The following is a 21,983-nucleotide window of genomic DNA, read 5'->3' on the forward strand; positions in this document are numbered from 1 at the left end:
TATGAGCAACAGGAAAATAAAACAAGCTAGTGGATTTTTTTTTCCTATAATCCTTGTGAAATAAAGAAAATTATCTTTGAATTTCAAGGGAAAAAAAAGATGGATTGCTTTCATAGTCACTCTAGGAGCGCAAGGACATAAAAAAGTATCCATGTGGATTGAAGCCATAAAACCTTACAGAAACTTGCTGTCAAATGAAGACAAATTGCCATTTTTGGCATAAGCTAAAAAATTTCCAACAAAAAGAAAATTCATGGCAAAAATTCAGGAGACAGAAATGCCAATAGTTCTTTGGATATTTTTGTCTGGCTTTATTTCACTTGTTTCACTGGCTTAAATCAAAATCTGTTTAAAGCAACTGAATAATCACCTTATTTGCTTTGTATTGTTGAGGTGAGGAGTTAAAACCTGTGAGTTTGTCCCTCCTCAGCTGGCATATTCCCAAGCTTTCTGAACCCTCATATGTTCATCTTATAGAAAAAAAAATCAGCATCTGCAAAGAATGAGCCTCTTATATGGCTGCAGACAAAAATAGACTTGAAAATTTTGCTGACAGAGCAAGAGTTAAGAATTTTTGACCTCCAAGATGCATGGAGTGATAAGTCTAACCTTTAAAGGATCAGATATGCCCCATCAGAAATGTCGTTTGTTCTGTTATTGAGAGATATTCCTATTAGTCCCTTAAATTGATTCCAAATATTGCTTTGACTGAAAAGTAATTTTTTCATGTAAAATTTTAATTACTTTAAGTTTCATACTGTCCTTTATGTTCTTGACAGAGCATTGTAATATTACCGGACTAATTCTTGTTTCCTTTTAGCTGAGTAGAACATGAATTTAAAGTACCCTCTAGCTACATAAATGGGTGGTTTACTGCTCAAGTATATATTTATAAAAATAACAGTTCATTTAATGTCAAAAAGACTGTTTTATCCCTTGCCTGTTCTGCATAAACTCTCTCCATGAGACATGCATATGCTCTAAACAGGTCCATACCAGTAGAACCGTTTATGCATTTTTATTTTTTCAAGCAGTATAAAAGAGACACTCTTAAAAACTTTAATATCAAAATTGTTTCAATATGTTCTAAATGTTTTTAGGTTTCTTTTATTCTTTGGATAAATTTTATCAATGAAGAGTCTAGCATAGTCCCTGTAAAACCATATCAGTATTGGTAAAACATCTTTCCTTTCCAAAATGGAACAGCAAATTACTAACATAAAGGTACCAACACAAAACAGACATTCAACTTAAGAATTCAACTGTGTATACAGAAAAACACAAATTATTATGAATAGAGCAACATAGATCCCAGATCTTTGATGCCTTAAACTTATATGTATTTGCAGAAAAGCTATGGGTCTGCTTATCAAACAGAAACAGATTTCACTTCTGAAAAGCTAAATTCTAGTCTAACTTTGCTTTTAAACAGCATTCCACATCCTCTCTGAATTCATCTCGAAGAAAACATTTTTTTTATTTTGGAACCTTATGGTCCCAGATGCTTGTCACAAGTGAAAATATATTATAAAATTATTTTGAAATAGCGTACATGAGTGATATAATCTAGCCTTATTACATTTTAAATGTTTGAGCTTTATCCACTTGACTACTATACCATAGTGTGACTGCAAACTAAAGCATCATAATTTCATTGAATTTGATTGTTGTCTATAATTTCTTCCATTTCTTCTTGGGTTATCTATTAATAAATGCCCCAATATCTGCCTTCTTCAGGGATAATGTAGCCATTGAACTGCTACAGCTGAGGTGGAAACATAGAATCAAATTTAGGCCTTCAGCTGACAAAAGTGTGTTCCAGGTCAGGTCTGAATTAGATCTAAACCTTTTATTGCAACTCACAGTGAGAACACTTATCTTTAAAAATAGCAGACCTTTTAACTGAATGTGTTTTAAATAAACCATATTTTAGACACAAGACAGTGAGAAAGTATTCCTTTTCTTCTTTTTAAAGACTTCCTACATTTCAAGTGGAAAGTCTAACTTTTCTTTAGCAAGTATGATAAAAAATGAAGGGAAAAAAAAAAAGAAAAAAAGGAACATATGCTTAAATAAATAATAAAACTGGTTTTTCTCACCTTCCTATGTCCCTTGTGCAGTTATTTCATCAGACATATCAGATACCCAATCATCTTTCCACTTTGGCCATACCTTCCAAGTTCACTCTTGAGAGCATTGGGGAAGACCTCAAAAGTTTTATGAAGGTTAAGAGATATGCCTACTTCTGTGATTCACAAAACCACAGGTTCAGTGATCACAGATGGAAACTAGATCAGCTCTACAGAATTTTTTTCTTGTTTTATCCATGTTGGCTTTTTTCCCTCTAGGAACTTCTCATATATAGGATATACATCAAACGTCTCTAACTGGAAAAGAAATATTCAGATTCATAGACTCATTCAGCTTGCCACACAAAAGCTGGAGAGTGAGCCTGTTCAGAGGCATGTTTGCAAAGACACAGCTTGCTGTTGGATAACAAATTCCAAATGTTTCATGGACCAGGTTCTAAAGCAAGCATAACTGTCCACAAATTCAGTGAAGCCATTGTTTAGTCAAACAAAACCACAATCAATCTGTTTTAACTATATGCAAGAATATGACATGCCTTTTGTTTGTAATTTCATGCTGAGAAATCCAGTAAACAACATGCTGTCTTCCAACCAGCAAAGCATTTCTACTTAGCTTAAAATTCCAGCTTGAAAGAAGGACATGTCTATTAGATAAACTCACATAATGAGATGGTGTTTCTTTGAATAAATGAATTTCTAAAAGTGTCAGTAGTATCTACCAGTCAGACAGGTTGGTTGGTTAAATATTAATAGGGACTTTGTAGTAATCCTTAAACTCTGTAATCCTTTTGAATTTTCAGTAGGTCAGCTGCTGCATTCAGATTTGCTTGTAGCGCTCACTGACTTCTGGTTAGAAGGGACTACACGAAATGCTGAAGAAATCATGCCATTGGTAAGGTTTCATTATTCATCTTAAACATTGTAAATTGTCACTTTCCCCTAAAATATGTAATGAATTAATTTCTAAGTCTGGTTTTCAATCCAAGCAACAAGCTTGCACAGAGCATATTGGCCTTACTTTGACTCCTACATTAAGTCACCCAGGTATTCTCAGATAAGTCTATTTCAGACCATAAAATAATAGTAATTGAGGTTATTATGAATAAAATTGCAATATGCCTTAGAGCCTTAAAATTAGTAGAAAAATAACGAATCTTAATATTACTATTTTACAATAAACATTATAACTGAAAAGAAAGCTATATGCCATGCTGCTGGAACTCAGATGATTTTATTATAAATTGTCTATTCCAATAGGTGACCATTAGAATAGAAAATACAAAGGCCTCAGACTAGAACAGTATATTTCTAAAAGTAGACCTGAAAGACCTTAATAAAGGTAGACTTTCACTGGGAAACTCTGTCTTGTTAAATATGTGTGATATTACACATATTACAAAATCTGTTTATAATTTGTTTATAATTTCTCCATGATTAATCATGGGTTTGACTTTCATGTGATGGAGTCTGAATTTGCTGGAAAAAAAGTCACACAGAAAATAGTACCATGGAAAATGTTGTGGTTTATGCTATCTTAAAAATTGAAACAAATTAAAGTTCTGATATTACAAAATCACAGAATAGGCTGAGTTGGAAGGGACACACAAGGATCACAGGACCATCCCCCAGAGTCACATCAGTACAGAGCAGAGTAGGACAATCACCTCCCTCGACAGTTTGGCAATGCTTTGCCTGATGCCCCAGGACACGGTTGGCCTTCCTGGCTGCCAGGGCACAGCACACTGCTGACAATTTAAAGCAAACTTGTCAGGAAGGGCACTTGGCACTGCAGGTATACGTGCCTTTTTCCCCCTGTTCCAATAGGCTTTTCAAATTAAGGAAAGGTACAGATCCCTAAGGATGTTGGTTACTGTACAGTTAGGAGGTGGGTTCTGTGTCCACACCTAACACAGCTTCTCTGTGGTCTTGGTAGCCATGACTGGTAAATGAAACATCCTCATAACTGTTCTCTGCAAATGAATGTCTGGCACAGAAGTGCAGAAGAGATGAAACCCTGGTGAGCAAAAACTAATTCTGATGGTCAGACACTGTCCTTGAATTAATAGAAAGGACTGATACTTGATTACTTCCTTGGCCATGATGGAGTCTCCTCCAGACTCAGAGTTTTCATTCTGTGTATTATGACAAATAGACTTAAAGGAGGTCTAGTTGTCAATAGGAAGAATATGGGGTGTACAAGACTCTAAATATCCTCAAAACACTTTTCCTCACCGTTAGGGAAGTTCATGGCAGCAGAAGCCTATGTGCTTAGAGAATTACATAAGGAAAACTCATTGGTTGAGTAACTGGGAGACCTGTTTTCATATATCAAAAGGATTTGCCAAATACATTTATTCTATTAGTTTACAGTAGTATCAAAATAATCCAAGACATTCATACCTGCACCTCCTTAAAAGCACCACAACTTCAGAGACCAGATACTTTGCGTTGACAAGCCTAGTCTTTCATTTGGATGGGTCTTCCTCTGAAAGAGGAAACACACTGGATCTGTAAATTCTCTCCTTTAGCAGTGATAGTTTTAAGCTACCCCTTTCTGCCCAGAAATGGTCATTAAAAACAAAAAAAGGGTGGGTGAGGGGAAAAAGAATTTTTATTGATTATCTGATAGAAATAGAGAAATGTTAGCACTGTTTCTGAAAGTAGTTATGCTGCAAAAGACATTATTTTGTTTATTTAAATGCTTAGCTCAAGCAGCTTCATCCCAGGTTAAAATAACATAGCTATTGTTGCCTTAGAGTTTTTGATTTTTTAATTTTTATAGACTTTAGAAGTAGTTATGTAGTGAATGTAGATTTTAAAGCAGCTGTATTATATCCCTCACCCTTTAGCACAGTAGTTTATACATTTTCCCAACACTGTTACCCCCTTCCCATATCAAAACTCCTTTAAGTCCGTTAGCTGTTTAGTCTTCTTTTCAGCGTAGATTTGCAGAAAGCACCTTAACGCCTGTCCCAAGGAATGTAAACATGGACAATAGCCTTCAGGCCCAGAACCTTGGAAGGATTCCGAGGACTGTCAGTGATAAAGAGGAAGATGATGAAAGAGGGGTCCCAAACTCCCCCAGACTCAGTTCCTGAAGGGGTGTGCTGAGGGGTGAAATGGGGCAGAACAGGGGGGTGGATGAAGGGGGATTGGGGAGGGGCCTAGACAGAAACCTCAGCTTAAAGTAATAGGCAAACACATGGCTAAAATATGGGGGACATCCTGTGGGAAAATAACAACATTTCTTGCTTTGCAAAGCCCTTAGTATGAGCCTATATTTCCACACAAAAAAAAAAAAACAAACAAAAAAAACCAAACAAAAAAACCCCACAAAAACAACAACAACAACAACAAAATGGATTTAAGCACATTCTCAAAGCTAAGCACTTGCTTGAGTGCTTCCCTGAATTGAAGCCAAATTGAGGGATATAAAAAAACTAATAAAGAGGAAAACAGAATGATTTGAAATCCATCTAACGTGCACTCCTGGAGATTTTGTGAAGCTTCATATGAACAATAGCTTACTTCATACATCAGAAAGCCAAATCTGACTTAGCTGGGCTAGAAAAATCATAATTGAAAGAGGAAAAGTTTAATAGGAGATTTCACAAAAGGCATTTGAAAGAGAGTTTATGTATTAGTGATGTTATAATCCATAAAATGGAACATTTGTCTTTGTTTCATGGAGCAAGACACCTAATGAAGAAGCACATGTATGTGTTGTGAGTGATGGCTGATTTAAAGAACTGTGTGATTTCATGTTCACAGAATCACAGAATCAGAGAATATGTTGAGTTGAAAGGGACACACAAGGATTATTGAGTCCAACCCTTAGCCCTGCACAGGACCATCCCCAAAAGTCATACCATGTGCCTGAGAGTGTCATCCAAACCATTCTTGAACTCTGTCAGGCTTGGTGCTGTGACCGCGAAATAAACTTACATAAACTGTTAGTTTATGTAATCCTGGTTATGTGACATAATTAGTGATTTACAATATTACCATTTTAAATAATCTTTTGTCAGCTAGTACATGTGCTGCCATTTAAAATGATGCCTATCCAATCTGAAAAGTTTGAAGCAGATGGAAACAGCATCCATCTTCAGCTTAAACAGAAGAATTTTTTTCTCTCAAAGAAATGTGCTGTCATTATGCTGCCTCACAGCAGGCCAGACACCATAGGCAGTAGTCAAACTGAATCCAATGGCTAAACCTGTGAAGCTCATGCATACGATTTATTATCAATATTTTACTTGTCAGTTGCTGAAGGAGCTATAACTATATAATGGAAACTTTCATTTCCATTCCCATCGAGTTACTTATTCATTTCCCAATGCTTCATCTCACATGGCAGATTTTCACAAATTTTATTTCTTCTGAAAGACAGGAGCACACGCTAAAAGGTACAACAGTTGCTATCAGCAAGGGAAGTTGAGGCAGGTTGTTTGAGTTGAAAAGAATACAAATATATTTCTTCAAAAGCTGAGTTCAGCTTACAATCTGAGGCTGAAGGCAGAATTTGCAAAGCCCAGTAAGGTCTTTAAATATTTCCTAAGAAACCAACATGGAGCATCTGTGTTTCTTGGTATATACCATAAAGCTAGTTCAATGAATTATTCTGCATTCCACTAGGAGTTAGAAACACTCCAGTACAGATAGCTGGTTTCAAGTTACAAACCCCCCCATGAACATAGCACCTTCCTTTCAAAATGATGGTAGACATGATAGTGGGACCAAAAAAATGTAAGAGGAAACAGGCCAGCAAGTTGAGAAAATTAATATATCAACAAACAATAGAAGTGGCATGATATTTTCCCCCTTTCTAGTAGGATAACAAGACATTTTGGAAGACTCACCATTTTTGCAAGTTCAGATCTAGCAACTCTGGTTGTACCTCTGCTGCACTGTTGCCTGTCACACAGGCTTACCCTTACCATAATCCCCCTTGAGTCAGGAAAAACACTCCTCATTTGAGCAGAAGAGATGGTATTTTTCATGTAGATGCAAAAATTTTCATCTGAAACTGTTAGCTATGCTTGCACATTTTGCTGCTACATGAGCAACACGTTGGAGCCACCAGGCAGAGGTACTGCTTGAGGCAGAGGCCCAGAGCATCCACCTTGGTGCACAGCAGAATTGTCACCAGCACCCGTGGCCACATTCTCTTGACAGAGATAGAGCTCAAAATACTCCACAAGTAGAAAAACAGTTACATCAAAACCAAAAAACCACACTCCACAGCTGTACCACTACAGGGAATTGCGGACTGTGTGGGTAAACAAGCTTCAACTGAGACTGAGACTCTAAGAGTCTACCTTGACATAGGGCTGAAGGCACAGACACTAAATTAGTTTGTCAAATCTTGGTAAGTTACCTCTGTATGCAAAATTCAGCATTATAATCGTTCCCAGCAGCAATGCTTTTGCCCACCTGAGAAAAGCTCATTTTACTCCAGGAAACTACTGCTAAACATGACATGAATCCCCAAGCATAAAGGAGCATATCACACTTTGATTTTAATAAATATTAACTCATGTTAAGAGGAAGAAACAGCAGCTTTGACTACAGTATAGTTATACTACTAATAAAAGACGATTCTATACTGATAGCAATTTATATTAGATGATAATAATAATTTCTCGCTGTGTCTTCAAATGTACTGATACTGTACAATGTATTTTTAGAAGTCCATGAACATAAACGTTCTCAAGAGATTTATAGGAAAGACTAACAGTTTATAATTTTTTAAACAGCATAAGAAATACCTTCCTTGTCACATAGTTTCACCAAAATATTTACAGAAATTTTTCTTGCCACAAACCTAATCTTTTACCCGCATTGCCTGTAATCAAAATGCCACTCTGCAAATAAATTAGCCAGCTCCTCATGCAAGTCAGAGAATTGATTAGCATGAAATAAATACTATGCTATTCTCTTGATTCTAGGGAAATCTGACTGAATTAATTTGAAAAATCTCCTTGTGAGATACAGCAGGGAGCTCAGCAGAAAAAACACGTTGACCATCAGTAGAAAAGGACTTTTCTTGTGTTTCCTCTGAATATATATCATACCTCCAAAATAGGACAGGTTTCTCTATCCCTTTTAGTAAACCATTAAGAACATATTACAATAATTGTAAAATATTAATAATAAATGAGCATAAAATGGGGAAAAAAAGAACACAGAGTCTGAAATAAAAGACTGACTTCTTTTGTCCTTCCTTTTCTCTTGCATATTTTGACTAACCTAGTTTACGAATTATAGTTTCTGAGCTTGTGCCTAAAAATAGAAATGAAGATGGGCTGGAAAAGCTTTGCCTGTCCAAGGTGAATCACACTGTAACAGTCCAGATTTATTCCCCCTCAGACTTAGCACCATCTAAATCTCTCCATGAGAAGCAGTACCATATCTCATCACAAAATGACCCAGAAGCAGATCTGGGGCATATGTGGTGTTCCAGATGTGTTTCAGCCCATTCAAATGGTCTTGCTGAGCATATGCAATAGCTGGGACAGTAGAGTAGGGTCAACTCGAATGCCTTCCCAGCTCTTGATGAGCTCAGGAACTTGAACCTGGATAGACTAAGCAGCAGTGCCTGCTACAAGAACTTGGCTTTTTTATAGTTTCTCATTCTGTAAGAGAATTTGCAAGAGAGACATAAAGTCCTCTTCAGTTTTCTTTCCTGCCTTTTTTTTGTTTTATGCTAACTCCCTTTCCTGGTCTTCCTTTGTTGCAAGAGAGGAGTGACCGTGTTATCTACCCAGAGACCATCTCTGCACCCCTGCTCCTGGACTGTGTAGCCCTTCCTTCTCACTCTGCTCCTGCAGGTAAAGCCATTCAACTTGTAGAAGTGAAGTGGGTGTCAGTGATACACAGAAACTTCAAGAGCTTTTACAGACCCTATGACTGAAAGAAGCTTTGCTCTACCAGGCTTGCCTTCCTTGTCGTAAAAAGCAAAGGCACTGTTTAGATGCAGCTTGGACCTTGAAGAAAGGCTCAAGTAAGGAGAAAAGTTGCATGTTGCAGCCCATGTTTTGTTATGTGTTTTGGTATCAGTGTCTGTATACAAGTGAGCATTTTGTATACTAGCAATATTTCTGACTGCACATCCTGGGTGATCCCTAGTGGTTGTGATATAAAAATGTTTTAAAGTGTGCATATTCATGATTTCTTTCCCTTACTGCCACCTCTCCGTTGTTTTTGAGATAAAGCAAGCTGAGCAGAGCCTTCGCTCATCATGCTAAGAACTGCAACATTTCTTTTCCTCACCATCTGTTACCACAATCCAAGGATAGACATTATAAAGTTAAAGAAATTTCCTCAAAAAAAAAAAAAAATCGTATATTGCCTTACAAACAACAACTTGCACAGATCTTTCATGCTCTGCCCGAGGAAAAGAGTACAAAATCATGGCAACTAGTAAAAATGATTCCACATGTCCTGTCCCCCTCCTTAAACTTGTGTTTCAGTTCTGTAGCTGAACCTGGTATCCTTGTAGCATCCCCAGCACATGTCGACTGTACCAAGAGTGATGACAGGATTGAAAAAGACAGGAAGAATTTACTAAAGACTCTCTAAATATTGTTCTTCTTTGTGAACATTTGTAAAATACCATGGACAGGATTTTCAGTCACCAGAGGGAGGAGGTAGATAGAGGAGAGACTTGCAAATAGAAATGAGAACACAGCAGAGTTTTTCTTGACCATGCTGTAGAACAGGAGCCAAAAAGTAAGATTAGTTTCACTGAATTATTTGGAGAACAAAAATACAACCATGCTCTAATATTTCCACATTTCGTTTTTTCCTCAGTAGGAGCTGAAAAGTAGTGTTGACAGGGTGCAGTGGAGGGTATTCTATTTTACTGGTTATTAAAAATACTACATAGTAATTGGATTGTAAGGCAGAAAATGAGATAGATATGGATATGGTAATGAAGAGTACAGCTATAGCAAAACAACTTCAGCATCATTTTGATATAAAACAATAACAATGTCCCATTAGTTATGAGGTCAACAATGAATTATCCCTTGGTACACTTGTTACAAAAGAAAACAATATTTTTTACTTCAGCTTCGATTACTTACCCAATACATCATTATTTGCTATGATTGTCAAGTATTTAATAAAGACTAACAGTGATTAATAAAGGCATCCAGATTAAAAAAGATTTAAAGCATTGAGCTAAATAATTCATTGTACTTGATTTCCAGGTGACTGATGTTAATTTCTTTAAAAGAAGAAAAAATATTAAAAAAAAAAAAGGTAATTAATCTAAATGTTACAGATATTGGATAGTATCAGAATGGGTTTGCATCCTCATACACAACTGTGACTATCCATTCTCCTACATTCTGTGATCTGAAATCTTAATGTTTTCTGGCTCCTGGACATGCACCAACACTTACGCAATCAGGTGAAATAGATGTAGTAAAGGAAGATAACAAATATGAATTTTTCAGGGATTTTATTTTTAATGATGCAAAGCTTTGCTTTAAGGTATTCTAAAATTATTATTTCCACCATAAAATTACCAATTGCTTGTTGCCAGTGTACATCTAGAATGCATCAGAAGGTGTGCTTGCATGATTAATAGAGGTGGCCCAGGTAGTTCAGGATAAGTGCCTCTGCTTGCCAGCAGGCAACTCACATGAGATTTAAGGGTGACCTGAAGTCAAAGAACTTTCTTTTCTAATCCTCACTGCAACCATTAGCCTGGTGTGCTTTTCTAGTGCAGTCAAAACCTCTTTTTTTTCAATCCACTTCCACCTGGGCTGTATGTGAAATTCACTCCAGGTCTGACAAACTTTTGTAATGGGAATGATCAATTTCACCTTTGACAGAAAAATTTCTCCCTAAAGCACTCATGGATCAGGATATCCCTAGGCTGTCTCAAAAGGACTCAGATATTTAGTGGCTGGCCAGCCACTTCTGAAAGAACAAGTGACACCATTTGAGCTAGTGAAAGGATTGCTAGGCTTCCTTCCTCTTAAAATATTATATATATATAATAAATATATAAATAGTATAACGTGCTTTCAATCATTCTCTCTGAATGAAGTAAAAACTACTTCAGCAGGGTCATTTTAGAGGAAAGTGACAAAGACCTATGAGGAGAAGATAGAAGCATATTTAAATTTAAGTATAAACATCTAACAAGGGTTTACAGACAATTTATGTCTAATCAGAACTTGGTGGTACTAAAAGAACTAAAAACTTTAAATCCTACCATTTATCCATTTAAATTAAACATAGAAAAACTTTTGGGGTTTATAGAAATTAAATCTCTGACATTGAATTCATGTTCCTCTGACAGGTATTGATTTTCAAGGAAATGGGATTGACCATAGCTGCTTTTAAGCATCAGCTCTGTTTGTCAAAGCACAGATGAAAAACAGAGAATAAATAAAAATATATAAGCATCTCTAACACAATTTTTTTGTTTGGTAATTTTGAATTTTTTTAGACTTCTGAATTTTTTAGAGTTATTTCCATATTCAAAAATATTGAAATATGTTTGCAAGCAGAGATAACAGACAGAATCCCTGCAAGTAAAAAAATAGGTGAGCTTTAATGTATCATTAATGCATGGAGGAACTGCTTGGTTTAGCTCCTGCCTCTACTCACAATGTGACATCAAAATTATTTTCATATGGTTGTCTTTTAGATCTTTACAATATGAACTGATCACAGTATCCTGAACTTCACCCAGCTGCACGGGTTTAGAGATGGCAAAGTCACTGTTGTACAATTACACCCTTCTGTCTCTGCTTTGCATACTAGACAGACCTATCGCATTTCTTTCCCACTGTAAATGGGCATTGTATTACAATGACCGGCTGATTATCCAGTCTGGTTCCTGGGTCTCTTTTCTACTTGTGGCCTTCTCTTCCTCTCAGACAGGGTTGCCCTGAACAAGGTGTGCAGGTGTCATGCTGTCTTGCTACCCAGGGACAAGAGTGCACAAGAAATTTCAAAAAAAGTATGGAAAAGTGTTTCGAAATTCGTTATCTGAAAATATTTTCTCTAGAAACTTCAGAAGCTGAAAGTTTGTGAGAAACAAACCTGAAGTTAATGTGAAGGTGGATGAACAGAATTCATTGTAATCAAGTAACTGTGCAACTATTTTGGCTACATTCACTCCATCTATCAATCATCATGTCACTCGAATAAAAACAAGCCAAGAATATAACCTCCAAAGAAGGAAAACATATTTAACAATCTGCACTAGCTTCAGAGACCAATGTTATAAAGTATTTCAACTCACTGTGTGATATTCAATTCATATTCATAAGCTACCTTAATGTCTGATGTATATAATTTAGTAGGATGAATTTGGGGTATTCGAATTCACACATATGATAATTTTGCCCTCCCAGGAAGCTGTTGCTTTAGGCAACCACTGGCTTTCCAGGTGCCTATAGCATAAGGTGCACATGGTTACCAGTAGTTGGCTGTGCTGCAGAGTTTGTTTTTATTACTTTGCAGTTTCACAGAAAGGAAGAATCTATCTCAGATACCTACTTAAATGATTTTTTGCTTGCAGATAAAGTTTGTACATTAATTATGAAATATTTTAGGGAGGTATTAGTGCTATTCAGTGAAATAGGATGATAAGGTCATGATGAGTGTGACTCAAGAAAACTGATTTTACTGACTCCCTAGCCAAATGGCTTAGGGTCTGTATCTGCCCTCCCCTCTCTGAACTGTTCTGGAATATGGGGCCTAGAAAGAAAATATTACTAGGAGTTGAATAACGAAGGTCGTAGTTTAGTTTCTATAACTTCTAAAACTCCTATGCAGAAAGACTTCTTTCATATTCCTTATATCATTATACCCTGATGTAATGCTGCAGGAGAACTAATGCTTTTGAAAGTCACTGTAATTATGGTGGAGATCTGGTGGTGGTGTCAGGAAGGCTTGAACATTTCTGATTGTTAAGGAAATAGGGACTGCATTATGTAGAGATTTGCTTCTCCTATTAAGAAACAAGTTATAAAGAGACCCTGGACAAACTGTAACACTTTAAAGAAGGCAGTATAAGTGAATGAGAAGGGGGAAGACTAAAGAGATACATTTTATTTTTCCTGGCCCCAGAAGAAAGTTATTTCCAGAGAAATAAAAATGTAAGTTGAACAATGAGACTCAGTCTCACTGTTACATAGCAACGGAGAGGCAGATAGCATGTGTATTGAGAGCTGCTGTCACAGCCCTTTCCTGGGTAACATCTGTCAGGAGACAAAGAAGCAGAAGAGTTAAGCTTGCTGCAGCACCCCACGCTCCACAGACAGGCAGGAGGCTGTACCTGATGGTGTGGAAGCCAGGTGACCACCAGCCAGATGGCCAGCTTTGCCATTGCAGGTTACTAGCCCTCTGTTGGGTCAACACAAATTAATTCCTAGGTCTCCTAGTTTGATAGAACCTACCAAAAGTTGGTGGGTATTTTTACTACATGAACTACTAAGGGAACTAAGGAAAAACCTGCAGCAGGAAAGAGGCAGAAACATCTCAGTAACTTTAGCTGCTGCAGCGTATCAAGAAACAGATTAATGCCCACTGTTTATTTGGCTCTCTTGAGAACTGCAACAATTTAGCTTTGCAGGAGTTCTGATAAGCTGCTCTTCCCAAGTAAAATGCTCCTGTTGATGTTTCTGTGAACTATGATGAAGAGCAAGCACACTACCAACTCATTTTCACCAGGGTTTGGTGTGAAGCTCTCCATCAGCTTAACTACAGAAAGCCAAAAGAAAACAGAAGGCAAAACCCAAAACAAATGGACCCCTCTTAGGCATGACATTTTGCATACGCTGGTATTAGAAGAATGAATCACAAAATATCAACAAAATCACTCACAAATTGTATACAGCAAAAGGTAATGTTTGTTCATTTGCATACATTATGTATTAATACCAGCAGTAACTCCATTCTGCTTAGTAAAAAATAAGCACCGAATTTTAATTTTACAAGTCCAATTAATAAGTCACTGATCATTGCACAGCTGGAAGAAAGATCAGTTGCCCTTTGCTGCCTGTTTGCTGCAGTCAAGACATTAATTCAAATTTAAATGTTTATAAAACTGGCAGTTGCACAATCAATGTTACAGCAGAACTTCTGAAAGCAATTTCTGAAGTTTTTGCTTATTTTCCAAAACACTGTTTTATTCCAGCTCCCTTACAGAGAGTAATTTTCAGCCTTTAATGATTTCTAAACACTAGGCAGTCCTTTCATGTCTAGAATTTGTTTCAATTACTGATCTGATCTGAACCCTCCCTAGGTCATATATCTCATCCTCCATTTTCACTAATCAGTGAGAACAAAACAAAAAATAAAATGAGAAATTTAATAGTCTTGTCTCCATGCCTATAAAAATATCAACCCGTATCAGTACCTTTGTTATCCTAATGTCAGCTACAAGAGAGAACCAGATTTTCTCTATTTGCTAGTTTTACAGGGCCTGATTAACAGTATGATCACTTTCTAATTGTCCATGGTAGGAGTCATCTAAACAGGAAGGTACTGAGTACATTATGAAACTGGGTTTATGAACTTAATGGGTGTAGAGAAAGTGGGGCTCTCAAATATGTACTTCTCATAAATCTAAGAACTAAACAAAAGAATCCAACTTACTGGGGAAAGAAAATAAATCATGAAATCTCTTATAATACTGAGGTACAGAAGGTGACAATACTACTCTGAGTAACAGGGTCATCTAAAGTTCTTGTTCTGGGGGTTTGCTTTGCAGCAGTTCCAGGCTTTCCTGCTCTCCCGGTCCTAATACAGTTACCGACCACTGCATTTTTTCTGCATGACTTGGCAATGTTGTCTTTGTTGGCTCTTCCCTGTGTGGAGGTAAGTTAATATCAAAGGGACAACAATTAAAGAAATAATCACGGGCAGATTTTTGCCTGATGATTGAAACCACATTATTTGCCTTAATTTATGCTGGAGCAAGGCTTTGAATCTCAAGCAGAGACCGGCAGCTGGCACGGGGTAGATGACCAGAAGGCTTGCTGAGCCAGTGTACAGACAGTGTCTTCAGGCCTGTGTGCCAGTTAAAGAAGCAAAACTTCTTGACTGACCTCAGTTAGACGACACTTTTCAGTCACATCTGCTGACTCTCTGAGGCAATTAGTCTGTAGTTGGCTTTCATCAAAATGAGTTAGGTTGCTTTAATCAGTCAAAACACAGTATGTCTGCAAGTGAAGTAATTTGAATTGAAGTAAGCACACAAACATCTCTACTGCAGGTGAGGCAATAGTGATTTCGGAGAGAAAACATAAGGCAGTAGCATAAATGATAATACTGTCACAGGTTTTAATTTATATAATCAGTTGTAAAAAAAAAAAAAAATCACAAATTGCCTTTAGAGCATGCATGTAGGGTGCAGGAGACTGAAGCTGTGACCAGTGTGTCACCTTTGTCTCAACATGTCAAAGAGATAAGTACTTTCAAAGCAGTTAACCCTTTCCCAGCCACGTTTTCAGTAATGATTAAATCAGCATTTCAAGGACTGGCACTGATATGTGAATTGCCCCATGACAGTGGAACTCCCTCACACAGCACAGAGAGGCAGGATAATAGCAGGGATTGTGGCCTAAAACTACCTTATCAAATCCAGGATGAAACTGCTCTTCTCATGCCTGTACATCAGACTTCACTTGCCTCTCTCTGATTGCTTGCAGTGAAATGGTGACTGAGAGTTCTGTGCATTGCCAGTGGGTGGATGCTTGCTACAGCAATTATGCTCAAGAACAGTTTGGGTTTAAGTAACTGCAGTCAGTCTGCCATGTCACAAAGCGGGTATCGGCTTTGTGATGCTCAACAATATTTTTTTTTTGTTTGCTTTATTTCACCTTAAAAAATAATAATCATAAATAAAGCACATGTTGGCCCCATTTCTATTGTAAATCCTGGCTGCTTTCTATTGCTCTGACAACATAAACCAGCTGTACTCTCTGATGGAGCACCGAGCAGCCAGAGCATACCAATGAATCCGATCTCAGTAGTTGGTCTGCTCCCAGCAAGGTATTATTTTCTATTTGCCAAGACTAATTCTGCCATAAATACAGAACGTAATCATTTTGCATGCACTGTGGTATTTTTTAATCTTTGATCGCATCTGCACTAGGAAAAATATTCTCTTTTCTTCACAGGAATCATTGAACCTTATATGTCTGATTTCTCTCATCTACCACGTAGTTGTGTGATTACTGAAGACACATTTGACATTAATATAATGATCAAAGACTCAAAAATCATAGCTGAAGCATTTTCCAATTAGTGGGGTCAAGGATATTGAGGTTTCAATAGCTTGACTGTATTTTTGAAGCATAAACATCTGACAAACAGCCATATACATTGTTTGACTCTTTGCAATTATATATATGTTTAAAGTATTTTAAGTGCACAAAATAAAATTAGTATTAATGTCTTGTCAGCCAGTGGTCTTCAGACCTTTCTCGGTAATGACTAACACTTCTCAGAGTGAACATCTAATGTTTTCTTCAGCCCAGAAAGCATCCAACTTAATTATATGTGCTTCATTTGGTCACCATTCATTTTGGAGAGCTTTACCATTCCCTTCTTCCCCTTTCCTACATTTTCAGTTACCATTCCAGCTTGCCATCATCTCTGCCCTTTCTTTGCAGCTGTTTCTGGGCTCCTCCTCTTCCTGGAGTCTCAGGACACCATATTCCCTTTTCCCAAAATAGCAACCTTCTTCTAGGGGACAGGATTTCGTCTGTGGTGGTGCTGGCCATCTTCTTCCTCCTTTCTTCCAATAGCCCCTGACTGTTCTTGCATTTCCCACAGGAAAGAAATACCTCACTTTCCTGCTGGGTGATACTAAGTTTTCTAAAACACTACAGAAAGGTAGATGTTTAAAAGGGCTGCTAATATTTAATGGATCTAAGAGTGCAAGTCCTCAGAGCGACTTTGAAAATCCTACCATGTGATGGCCTTGTACCTTTAACAACAACAACTGGTTCTTTGACCTGAGTTCTGGTTCGGCCTTACAGTGATGTCTTGCTCGTCCCTCTCTGTAAAGACTGTGTTCGTAATTTAAGGAAAGGTAAACTCACAAGCTGAAAAGATCCTGGCAAATACTAGAAACAAACTGTCTCACCATTTTCTAATAGGAAAGCAAAAAGCTAAGTAAATATTTAAAGATCTTAAACTTATTCAAACAGAAACACACAGCCTGCTGGGAGAAACAGGGAGAAACAGAGAGAAGCTGGAGTGATTTGTGCTGCCAGCCATACAGTGGCTTGTTCATGGAGCAGCTGGATCCAACCCTGGCTTTGCATAGAAAAGATGTAAATTGTGAAGGAGCCCAAGCACAACTCAAAACAATGAGATCCACTTGCACTGTTTCAGCATTAAATAAACTGTGCTTTTAAACCCAGATAAGTTGGGGGACACTCACCATTTGATCATAACCAGCTAGGAAGAAACATAGCCAGTTTCCAGTAGGCAAGAGGTCTCTCTTAGCTCAGGTGTCTCTTGGTATTGCAGACATGCCTCCACAAAGTTTCTGTAAATCGCTGTTCAAACTAATTCTTTTCCATTTTGTGCTTAGATTATGAAAGCACATCAGTGCTCAGACACAGCTCTTCCTCTACCAGACCCTGGCACACAGAGAAGAGATAGGGTCACAGATCCTTTCTCCCATCATAAACAAGGCTCTTGAATTCTATCCAGAGCACATCACTAACTCAAATTAACTGTCCACAGCAAACAGTGGCTGAGACATCTGGCCATCTGGCTATTATGAGCAGCAAGTGGAATTAGCTCCTTTTTTTCTCATTTATCCTCTCTGGAGACCACCAACATATTCATAGAGGAGAAAAGTGGCACTTCCTGCAATTCAAGAGTCTTTCTAGATCCCACCTCTCTTATACCAACTGCCAATCTATAGAGGAAGGAATTATTTTCCCAATTAATATTACTGTGAAAATCAAGAGTAAGTAAAAGAAGAAATTTAAAATATGAATTACAGTAATTGCTAATACAAGAGTAAGGAAATAAATCTGCTTTCTCTGAAAGCTTTACTTTTCTTTACTTTAAAGCTGTGCCTGATACACATCTTCTCTGATATGACACATTTTTTGACAAAACAAGGGAATTTTTCTTATTGCTGTCAACTTTAATCCAACAACCTGGACTTAGAATCGCTTACATTTGAGAAAATATATCTTGATGTATTACATACATTCTTTATCACCTAATAACACAAAATCCTTTTAAGTTTCTACCCTTTTATAATATGTATCCAGTGCTTTCTTCCAATCATCTATTCAAGTCTCAATAACTGACATAATAAATTTCACGTCCCAGTCTTTATGCATCTTAGAAAGATATGCATCACACTTGGTTTTTCATGGTGTCTCTGCTATCAGAAAGAGCATATCTGGGAATCTCAGTTAGCTCAAATGTGCCCAAATTTGGTATTTCTAAAGATGTATTTGATCATCATTCCTCCTGGTCATTGTGCAAAACATTGTCTGTGGATGCACAAGAAAGGCAACCCACAGCACTGGGCATCTTCAAAAATCTTTAAATACTTACTTTCCTGAGATAGACAGGCAAGAAGCGCCAGGTGGGGTGGGATTCTCATGAAGAAGATAAAATAAGCCCTATGCAAGACCTTTCATGTGCAGAGACCAAGCAAAATCTTACATAAAGATTATGATTACCCCATGCAATTAATCATGGAGTGTTGCAATATTGTTTCTGCTCACAGAGATTGAATCCCAAGACAGAAAAATTAATGGACTCACTTTATCAGATTAGGACCAGACTGTTCTTACTTGTGGGCACTTTTGACTGTACCCCAGTTAACACCCTGTTACATCCAACATCCAATAAAGATATTTAGCAATGGAGATTTAGCAATATATCAGTCGTTATTTTGATAAAAACAAATTAATAAACCACTTACTGAGTCATCCAACACAGTTCCCATGTAGTCTTGCACTATGAAGAGGACATTGTTATAGTGGTATCTTGATCCATCACAGAGCATCCCCAGGAAACAGGCTGTTCAGAGAACTTAACTTCTCCTAAAGTATTATAGATAAACTCAGCATTTCAAATATATATGAAAAAATATTAAGAGAAAAAAAACCCAGACAAGCCAGAGAAAGGGAAACCATTCTTCACAACTATTCACCAAAGGTAATAAATGAGTTTGGGCAGCCTTTGCATAAATGTTATTAAATATAAAAACCTATTCCCATAAAACATATACATATTATTATTTATGTTTTGTGTGACCTTTCTTTTGTCCTTAAAACACTGCAAAATAACAGCTTTTAATAGAGGTATTCCAAGTATGAGCTGATATATAGCTGACTGTCTCCAAAGGAGAGCAGTTTCCCTCAGCTCCTGACACCAGTAAGAATTTTCAACATATATCTGTCAGAAAAAAAAAAAAAATCCAGACACTATACAATCTTCAAGAAATTCACTGGCATCTATTTAATCTGATGTTATTTTGGTCATGATGGGCTTTCATAGACTTGCATAGAAAAGAAATGTTGCCATGTTACCTTAACAGTAAAACAGATCTGGGCTTCTCTTCCTCACTTATACAATTAGCCACTGTTGTTCAGTGAAATGGAATTGTTTAACCTGTCTGGAAAACGAGAAAGCATTTTTTTAACATATTTGTCTGTGCAATCACAATCCTTCAATATGCCATATTTATTCCAAACTCTATTCTATCACATCCCCTAAGCTTTTCCAAAATCTGGCTTGAGTTTCTGATGTATAAAACAACTCTGAGAGTTATAAAAGGAGAAAATAAAACAAACATTCTTTCTTTTTTAGCAGTATCTTTGAACATTTTAGGTGGGTTGGGAACAGTAGAATTAAGGTCACTTCACTTTCCGGTGCTTGTTTCTGGCATGCTGTGTTGCTGTGTAATAGCACTTTCACGAGATAGAAAACACTTCTGAGATTAGCAGAAAAATTAGTAGAAGAATCAACAAAAATATGAACATAATCTGTCTTCATTGTGTTATTAGGTAAGCAAATATTTTTTTTCTTATTCTGTCTCTATTTCTCTTCCACCATTTTTAAAACCTCCGTCTATCTTTGTAAAAATGCTCTTTTAAAGGGAACTTTTGCTACAATTTTTACCATGGTAGAACTGTGAATTGTCTTGGTACCTTCTCTGGGAATTAGTTATTGTCTAGTGATAACATTTGTGCAGCTTCCACAATTCACAGAGTTTACTGCATTAGGCTATTTCTCTACATAACTATCACAAAAAATTATTCAGCCAAAGGAAATGAAAGTAACTTCTAATACAAAAGATGCCTTCTAGTTTAAATGTTCTCTTTTGATGCGATTTTGTTTTTAACTTGCTTTGCCCAAGGCTGTATTATAGTAAATAATGTCATTGTGGTGAAGCTCTGAAGCTCATACAGGCCAAACTATTTTCACAAAGAAGTGGTTCTGCAGAACAGTTCATCTATTAAAGAAATGCCATGAAACCATTTGTTTTGTGTAGATTTAACAATATAATTTTACAGATCTTTTTGGCTTAGAGGCAATTATTTGACCAGTCCAAATGATACAATAATTTAAATGCAATTCAGTTTTTATACTAGGATAAAAGTTCTGTAAAGGCCTGCAAATGCAGCCCAGCTCACAAAGAGGGGCAGGTAAAACTCTACAGCATACAGTATGGTAAGCTGCCACAGTAACAAATATAGGGCAAAAACCTGTAAAAAACTGATTTTGAGTCCTTGAATATCTAAGATCCCATTACGAAAAAGGGTAAGTACATTTTCAGTACCTCATATTTTCAAATTCAGTTATATGTCTTATTTCCATTTTAGTTTTAAGATTGGAATTGGAATCAAATATTTAAACTTGTAATAATGATAGTTATGATCCAAATAATTGGGATAAAGCTTGGAGAAGGTCCATATAAGTTGAATATCTGGCTAAATCTACCTGACAGGAAAGTCTTTGGACCTATGGAAACTCTCTGAATCTATGGAATAATTTTCCCATATGAAATGAATCCAGGTCTGCCTTCTGGCATATTTTAAGCTAAATATGATAACATCAGCTCTATTCTGAAACTTTCCAAATACTGAATGACTGAATATATAGCTCATGAAAACAGTGCCTTGCAGAGATTTATGGTGTTCAATCTTTTTTAATTACAGTCTTTTTTTTCCAGGGACCAGATCATAAAAAATTTCTTCAGCCTGTAGCCTAGATTCAACTTCTAGCTACAGCATTTTGATATTCACAGAAGGGAAAAAGAAATTATTTATCCCTAATAAATATTGCATTTGAAGTTTGTATTTACCAAAACAGGATTATTCCTTCTGCTCATTTTGAGCAGCTCTCTAAGTGATAACAAGTTCCAATAACTTTCCTGATGAACAATGTACCTGGTTGCCCATGTCTTCCAGTGGAGAATTTGGGGGTTTAGGGCCCACGTATTACAACAAAGTGCTCCCAAACCTATTTGTTCATGTGTGTGAAAAAACAGGAAAATTTACAGATGATTATGCATCTGGTAGACTTATACTGAAAATAACAACAGAATGTTTCCTTAAAGCAATCTCTGAAATGTAGATGTAAAGGTAATACATTACAATAGAGTAATTTTAATCTCATTTAGACTGGTTTATGACTCAATTGCACAAAAATTCAGCAAAGAGCAATGAAGGAGATGTGAAAGAAAATAATTCCACTAATCTATATTCTTTTTATGATTACGGAATATATGGGACCAAATTACTAAGATGATTTGAATTATCATAATTTCATTGAAATCAATGGTCTTACGTTCATTGCATCATTTGAGACTGGAGTAGCTGGCATTTAACAATGCATTGGAACCAGCTAAGTTTGCAGAAAAAACATAAT

At 36.8% G+C, this 21,983-nt stretch overlaps 1 long non-coding RNA gene across 2 annotated transcripts in view; it reads left to right on the top strand.

The window, feature by feature from the left end:
* The first annotated feature begins 2,893 nt into the window (after positions 1 to 2,893).
* Positions 2,894 to 21,983, top strand: part of LOC108507361 — a 29,476-nt gene continuing 10,386 nt past the window's right edge. Inside the window, exons 1-4 of one of the 2 annotated variants that reach the window (XR_001878096.1) lie at positions 2,894 to 2,982; positions 5,018 to 5,192; positions 8,833 to 8,920; positions 14,833 to 14,939. This is a non-coding gene — a long non-coding RNA (uncharacterized LOC108507361). The remainder of the gene's footprint in view (positions 2,983 to 5,017; positions 5,193 to 8,832; positions 8,921 to 14,832; positions 14,940 to 21,983) is intronic. The other variant, XR_001878095.1, reaches the window with a different exon arrangement.

This window comes from Lepidothrix coronata, unplaced genomic scaffold, assembly GCF_001604755.1.
Source record: "Lepidothrix coronata isolate B3197 unplaced genomic scaffold, Lepidothrix_coronata-1.0 Scaffold253, whole genome shotgun sequence".
Classification (NCBI taxonomy): domain Eukaryota; kingdom Metazoa; phylum Chordata; class Aves; order Passeriformes; family Pipridae; genus Lepidothrix; species Lepidothrix coronata.